We start from the raw sequence: 8,538 nt of genomic DNA on the forward strand, positions 1-8,538 counted from the left end.
TTTTGCCGAACTGCTAAGTTACGGGGACGTAAACACACCAGCATCGGTTGTCAAGCGATGTTGGTGGAGGACAAACACAGACACACAAACATATACACACACATACATATATACGACGGGCTTCTTTCAGTTTCCGCCTACCAAATCCACTCACAAGGCTTTGTTCAGCCCGAGACTATAGTAGAAGACACTTGGCCAAGGTTCCACGCAGTGGGACTGAACTCGGAACCATGTGGTTCGTAAGCAAGCTACTTACCACACATCCACTGCTTTTGTGAAATAGATAATGAAAAAAAAACGTTTTTCAACTAATTTTTTAGATGCTATTTTAAAAATATAGAACACCGGGGGTAATTCAGTAAATTGCTGTTATTTCAATGGTAGATACGATGAATATCTGCTGCCTTTTAATTTATTGAATGCACTAGACATTACCTTGCTTATCGTAATTACCATTAAGCTCAGTTCCACGATACGAAAATATATAATTGTCATGAAACAGATATCGTTCTTCCTGCCTTATGTCAACACAGAAGCGGAGCGTACATGCGTTTGTCTTTATATCGTATTAGGTTGTTGGTCACGCGTGCATGTGAGAGTGAGTGGGTGGTTGAGTGCGTACTTGTGGTGTGTGTGTGTGTGTGTGTGTGCAGGATGTATTTATGGATGGAAGGATTGATATGTATATATGTGTGTGTGTGTAGAGAGAGAGAGAGAGAGAGAGAGTCAGAGAAACAGAGACAGACAGGCAAACAGACAGATATAGGTAAATAGATCGACAGATAGGCAGATAGTTAGATCGACAGGCAGACAGACAGATAGATAGATAGATTAACAGACAGACAAATAGATACATAGACAGACAGATAGACAGACAGACAGACAGACATATAGACAGACAGACAGACAGACAGACAGACAGACAGATAGATAGATAGATAGATAGATAGATAGATAGATAGATAGATAGATAGATAGATAGATTAACAGACAGACAGATAGCTACACAGACAGACAGACAGATAGACAGATAGATAGATAGACAGATAGATAGATAGATAGATAGATAGATAGATAGATAGATAGATAGATAGATAGATAGATAGATATACCCGTGCTTAATGTTAGGAATCGAAAATGTTTAGTTTGAATCTCTGCGACGAATGTGACCCACTTTAAGCAATCTCACTCCACAATCAACGCTCGCTGAAAGCTAATCTCGCTTCTCTCAAATATATCATCTCTCTCTGTCTCTTCCTTCATACCTTTCTCTTTCTTTCTTTCTTTCCCTTTCTCTCTCTTTTCTTTTTTCTCTCCTTTTCTCGCTTTCTCTCTCTCTCTCTCTCTTTCTCTCTGACTCTCACCCTGCTTCCATTCTCTCTCACTCTTTTTCTCCCTTTATTTCTCTCCTTGCCTCTCTCCTTCCGTGTTTCTCCCTCTCTCTCTCTCTCTCTCTCTCTTTGCTTTCTCCTCTGTTTCTCTCTCTTTCTCTCTCCATCTCTTTCCTTTTTTCTCTCCCTTTCTTACTCTCTCTCTCTCTTTCTCTCTCCATCTCTTTCTTTTTCTTTCTCTCTCTTACTCTCTTTCTTTATGTCTCTTATTCTCTCTCTCTCTCTTACTCTGTCTTTATATCTCTTTCTCTCCCTCTCCCTCTCCCTTTCTTTCTCTCGCTTTACCTCTCCATCCTTCTCTTTCTCCCCCTCCCTCTCTCACTCAGTGCCTCCTTCATTGTCTTTGACTCATGTATCCTAGTTAAAATGGCGTATGACGCAAATGGAGAGAGATTCTTAATTGACTTTCTAAACAAACAACTCCGAATGATGCATATTATATTCCTGCAACTCTCATTCGCCATATTAAGTATTTTATTCTATTCAATGGCAAAATCAATAGTGTTCTAAATTCTTCCTATTTAATAGATTTCTGAGAATTAACCAACATTGAAGAAATTCTTTTATACAATGAGCAGCCTGCCTTTCCTTTCTTACTTCTTTTCTTTAGGTTTTTCTTTCCTTTTTTCTGGTGGAGGAGGGAGTGCCATCGAAGAATATAGGCAACCTGAAGCAAAGGAACTATCAACATCTGATTATCATCACCTGCGACACATTTTTATTCCGTCATTTATCTTTTATTTTTCTTCGTGTTTCTGTCATCGGATTGCGACCATGCTGGGGCACCACATTGAAATATTTAGATCTTTAGTCGTACAACTCAACCCAAGTACTTAGTCTTTTTAAAATTTGGTACTTATTTTATCGTTCGCTTTTGCCGAACCGCTAATTTCGTTTCTTTTCCTAAATTTTTTAATTCATACCATTTTTTAATTTGAATTTTTAAAAATATAATTTTAGACTTTACAAACTAAACAAAGCGTATCTTTTTCAAAATATTTAAAAATTAAGACAAATTTTAAAATTTTGTATACGAATTGTTCCAGTAATTTTTTTTAGTTCACATCTTGTCCATAATGGAATCAAAATGATTGAGAGCCATTACAATAACGTGTAACTTTCGGAATATTTGGCTACTATTTCAAGCAGGACAGGCAGGCAACCACGTAGAGCTGGAATGAGGAACCATTTTAGTACTAACGGCAAATTGGGATCTTTTCGGTTTGAACGGCAGTTTTTTAAAATAATTTCCACGTAACTAAACACTTTTAAACTTCGTATACTGGTAGAATGTGTTTATAAAACATCTTTTTCTCTTGGCTTTATTGAGAAAATTTTATAGTTTGTAAGATATTTGTTGTTTTTTTTCTTCAATTTCTGCAATTTCAACCAATCAGTGACGTCTATTGAGTTAAAAAGCATTCTGTGCCGTATGAATATGTCCCTCGTTTAAGAAACAGATTGGGTTTATTTACATTTGTGAAGAAAAAAAGATACCCTTCCTCCACCCCTAACCCTAACCCTAACTAACCCTAACCCTAAAAGAGATTGAAATGCAATAGATTGATTCTAGGGTTATAATTATGGGTGACAATTTCATATGACACCGCTAGAAAAAACTGCCGTTCAAACCGAAAAGATCCGCAAATTGCAGGTACCTAAGGACCTGTTAGAGTGGTTGTGTACTAAGAAAAAATTTTGATATTTACAAATACATATTTATGTCACTGATGTAAAGTTATCGTTTTGGTGGAGTGGATTAAATCGTGTTTTTAAAGTTTACAGATTTTGTCAGCCCCGGAGGAGGAATTCGATTTCAATGTTAGGTAAGGCTTCTATCGCATTCGAGGTATTCTTTCTTCCGACGTAGAAGATCCCTCGTTTCGAGTGTATGTGTGTTAATTATAATGATATAAGTATACCCGTGTCAGCAAAGTGCTGAGAGCATTGTTAATTATAGAGAGTAGCTTGTCGGTGCAAATGAGATTTAATATTGGTTTCAAATTTTGGCACAAGGCCAGCAATTTCATGAGCGGCGGTAAATCGATTACATCAACCCCAGTGGTCTACTGTCACTTATTTTATCGATACTGAAAGGATGAAATACAAAGTCGTTCTCGGCGGAATTTCAACTTAGACCGTAAAGACGGACGAAATGCCGCTAAGCATTTTGCTTGGCATTTCGTACGTCTTCACGTTCTGAGTTCAAATTCTGCTGAAGTCGACTTTACCTTTCATGCTTTCAGGGTCGATAAAGTAGGTACCAATTGCGTACCGGGGTCGATCTAGCCGACTCGACCCCTGCCACAACACTGATTCTGAGGAGGCATGATTGTTGTTGTTGCTGTTGTTGTTGTTATTGTTGCTGCTGTTATTTATGGTTTCCTTTCATTGTAACTTTATTTCAGCTGCCTTATTACCGGGCATCCTCTGGAGGCCAAGAGTAGCAAGGGCACTTTTGCTATGCATGCTGAAATTATCACCACATTTATTCCATTTTAGATGAAGAGTGTATTCCGTATTATATGGGCTGTACCCATCAAGGTTATCTTTTGTAGTTCACGGAGACTGGATTTACCAGGGAGTTGTTTAATAAATTTCTCAGCTCCCTTCTTTATCACTCCTAACGCACCAATTACTACTGATATTATCGTAGTATCAAGCTTCCACATTTTTGTGATGTCAATTTGCAGATCTTTATAGTGAGAAAGCTTTTCGTATTCCTTTCTTGAGACATTTTGATCTTGTGGGACAGACTTATCTATTAACAGACAAATTCCTATGTCGTAGTCCTTGATCACAATGTCTGGTCGATTGGAGTAAATTTTTCTGTCTGTTTGTGTTGGGAAGTTCCAAAGGATGGTAATGCCCCCGCCATTTACTACATCTTCTAAATGTGCCTATACCACTAATCATGGAATTTAATTTTGTAGTATTTACAAGCAATCTTGTGGATGTACTGCCCTAGTTTGTCATGTATTATGAGGTGCTCCTTTTCAGCGAGAATTGGGCAGCCAGAAACAACATGATCGATTGTCTCTGTGAAATTTCCGCAAATTCTGCACGAGGGGTCAAATCCATCTTTAAGGACGTTCTGCTAGGCAAGATCTGATCTTGCACTGCAATAACAAAACCTTCTGTTTTCCCCTTTCAGACCTGTCCTTTGTAGCCATTGGTGTGTCAGATTTTGATCAATATCTGGCTTGAACAGGCAGTTAGGGTATTTTCCATGCAGGAGTTTACCTTTCCAGTTGTCTTCGATATTATTCATGCAAGCCTTCCTTGCTTTTTGTTTGATGTTTTTTTGCATCAGTGATAGGTCTGTCACTATTTGGATCTCGTTGGTATTTCTGGTTGTTAATTTCTAAATTAGGAGAAGCGATGGTAGGTCTGTCAGTATTTAGGTCTCTTTGGTCATTCTTATTGTTAACTTGTAGGCCAAGACACATTTTAAATTTCTGATTATGCTTCATGACTCAAGCTTGCTTGGAATTTTCATGATTCAGTTCAGTTCGTAAGAGAACATCACTAGTTGTATTAAGGTACATTTCAAGTCCTATTATTGCTGAGTTGGAGGATTGCTCGAGCTGCATCAGGCCTCTTACACCTATTTTGGTGGGGCGAGGGTGGGGGGGAGATAAATCTGTCTACATCTGATTTTGGCTTGTGCATTCGGTACCTTGTAAAGATTTACGAATCTTTCCATCCATATTCTGCATGTCAGTGCAACTCCACTTAATGATACCGAAGCTATATGTGGTTACTGGTATGGGCAAAGAATTTTATTATTATATTATATTATTATTATTATAATTATTATTATTAGTAGTAGTAGTAGTAGTAGTAGTAGTAGTAGTAGTAGTAGTAGTAGTAGGCAGCGAGCTGGCAGAATCTTCTGCACGTCGGGTAAAATGCTTTTACCGGCATTTCGTTCGCCTTCACGTTCTGCGTTCAAATTCAGCCGAATTATCGAGGTCGATAAATTAAGTACCAGTTGAGTACTGAGGTCGATGTGATCGATTGTACTCGTCCCCAGAAATTACGGGCCTTGTGCCTATAATAGAAAGGATTATTATTATTATTATTATTATTGAGTGAGAGAGCAGTTCATGCCATCAAAGTGACACTGGGGTAAAATATACGAAGCCCAATATAACCATCATGACTACCCGTCTGATAAAGGTACACCAGGCACATGCATCACAACCATATGTGCGCGACATGGTGATCTCATATCAAGATAAACAGCACATGACCTTGCAGGTGGGGCCCAGTTAATTAGAATTTTCTTCAGGTGAGTAGCCCATCCCGCTCAAACGGTCCCTGAATAAGGGTTGTTTAAGGATGTTGAAAGAACCACCCATGTTTCCAGAGGTGAACTATTCAAACCCAAAGAATCCTCTCAACACATGGCTTTATGATGCTCCCCCACTACTTCTGCTCGTGATCAGAGATGCACATATCGTCAGCCACTAAGGGACATGCTCAACTGGTTAAGGTCAAACAACTGACAAGCAAATCTGTGGTATTGAGCAGAATATTTGCTGTAGCCCATCTTTTATACCAAGACAAAACAATGTACATGATAACACTTCCAATCAGTTAAGATCAGAAGCCATGAGAGCCATGCCTGGTATTATTATATTATTATTATTATTATTATTATTATTATTATTATTATTATTATTATTATTATTATTATTATTATTATTTTATTAGTCTTATTATTATTATTATTATTATTATTATTATTAGTTTATTATTATTATTATTATTATTATGATTATTATTATTATTATTATTATTATTATTATTATTATTATTATTTATTATTATTATTATTATCATATTGTCTTTGCACAGCTTCTAATGCTGAAGATGTACTACGGTAACACACCTTATTTTTCGAGCACCATCCAGAGTATTCGAACGGTTCCAAGCAGTGCCGTTTTCTGCAAATGTTCCACCTATATTGCAGCCCCTATTATTAGTAGTAGTAGATTTTTACTCACTGTTCCCAGGACTCCGACAATTATTGGTACTACTACCACCTTTTTCAGCGACCACAACTGTTTAACCTTCCAAGCTAACTTGTTATATTTTTCGACTTTTCTTTCTTCCTTATCGTATACCTTGTTGTCAGCTGGGCATGCTGTGTCTATGATCCAGCATGATTTGCTTTCTTTCTCAAATAACACAATATCTGGTTTCCTATTCTCTATCTCATGGTCGCACTGAATCATAAAATCCCATAGGATATTTGCATTATCATTTTAATTGATGCCTTCGGGTTTATGCTCGTATCACTTTTTTGCTCTGTCAAGTCCATACTTCAATTTTATATTTAAGAGATGAGAAATTATGTACATTATTCATATTATGTACATTTGACGGATTCCAGGCAGTGACCTGAATAATAATAATAATAATAATAATAATAATAATAATATAATAATAATAATAATAATAATAATAATAATAATAATAATAATAATAATAACATCGAAAAATACCTTAGGAATGAGAACCCAGGTTCGAAATTTCCCCCAAGACACCTGATGAAGGCTGGAGGGTATATAAGCCGAAACGTTGTGTTAACAACAAACAAGATGAGTACAAATATCCTTCAAGTGTAAATAATGTAAATAAGTCCATACTTGTTGCAAAGTGTCTAATGGACAATCTTTGCTATATTGTCATGACGTCTCTTATGTTCTTTCTGGGTTAGCAGCGACTGATAATATGCCATACGGTTTCACCATTTTGCCCACAAGTTTTGTACTTCTCACTTTCTGATGTGTTGTCTATTCTGTATTTGATGTAATTGTTTCTTAATGCTTGCTCTTGAGCAGCACAGATTAGAGCCTCCATTTCTGGTATTAAATCACTTTTAGTCATTCTCTGCCTGTCTTATCTTCAGGATCCCTATGAAATTGTCCATGCATTCTTTTCTTATCAGCACTGAAAGTATACACCGTATCAACGAGGGAACTGACTTGGGATTCATCTTTGAATAACAAGTAGTTGACTTTTTGTTGGCGGCTCTTTGCTTTCCTCAGAATCAGTCTTAGTTGTATCACGAATAGCATAAAGATCAGTGGGGACAGGTAGTCTTCTTGGAAGAAGTCTATCCTGATTTCTATTGTCCTTAAACTTCTTCCTTATGCTGTCAATTCCATCTGCCACTTCGCCATACTTTTTCCAAGCAATCGTTCAACATTCGATGCAATACCAAATAAGTTCATACATTCCATAATCCAAGAATGTGGGATCATATCGTACGCCTTACGATAAACTACCCATGACATGGTTAAGTTAGTTTTCCTCCTCTTGAAGTCTACTATTATTATTATTATTATTATTATTATTATTATTATTAGTAGTAGTAGTAGTAGTAGTAGTAGTAGTAGTAATGAAATAATAATATAATAATAATAATAATAATAATAATAATAATAATAATAATAACAATAATAAAACCAGTTTCAGCTTTAATCGAACCAAACCTATCATCAACCACATTCCATCTAGCCATTTTTCCAGGAATAATATACCACCTCCACCAGACTACGTCATACAATGTGACCTTTTCTTTATAAGACAAAAGGGTGTAGCTTCACCCAGACTCGGAAAGGGTAGATTTTCTTTTTGCATACACAAGACCTAAACTATTAAACTCATCTTACCACCCCCATATTAATACCACACACACACACACGCACACACACACACACACACACACACACACACACACACACACACACACACTCACATACAAACACTCATACATACACGCACACAGAAACGACGAAAAAAACGTAATCTCAAAATCAAAGTCGCGAAAGATTGTTGGTTAAACTGAAGCAACTTCGTAGCTATTTTCAACCTGTTTCCACAATGCTAAAACCATTTCTTCAGTCTTTTTTCTTTACTATCCATTTCTTTAACAAAAGTCAGCTGTTCTTGTCATTCCGTATCTCTTTTTTGTGTATGGAGTGGGGATTGAAATACGCTGAGGGAAGCTTCTTTTCTTCAAAACTTGATTTCCTCTTCCCAACATTTTCCTGTTTTCCCATTTTGGATTCTACACGTTTTGTAAATAGTTCTTCATTTGAGGAGTGGTTTTTTTCTTTTTCGATACTCATTG

General features: G+C 36.7%; 2 long non-coding RNA genes across 2 annotated transcripts; one reads left to right on the forward strand and one right to left on the reverse strand.

The window, feature by feature from the left end:
- The first annotated feature begins 228 nt into the window (after positions 1–228).
- On the forward strand, positions 229–6,575 carry LOC118765737. Its single transcript, XR_005001607.1, has 3 exons — positions 229–239; positions 2,203–2,204; positions 6,389–6,575. It is a non-coding gene; the product is annotated as an uncharacterized LOC118765737 (long non-coding RNA).
- Positions 6,399–7,770, reverse strand: LOC118765738. Its single transcript, XR_005001608.1, has 2 exons — positions 7,733–7,770; positions 6,399–6,511 (listed from the first exon to the last, which is right to left on the reverse strand). It is a non-coding gene; the product is annotated as an uncharacterized LOC118765738 (long non-coding RNA).
- Positions 7,771–8,538: the final 768 nt, after the last annotated feature.

This window comes from Octopus sinensis, linkage group LG13 (genome assembly GCF_006345805.1).
Source record: "Octopus sinensis linkage group LG13, ASM634580v1, whole genome shotgun sequence".
NCBI lineage: Eukaryota > Metazoa > Mollusca > Cephalopoda > Octopoda > Octopodidae > Octopus > Octopus sinensis.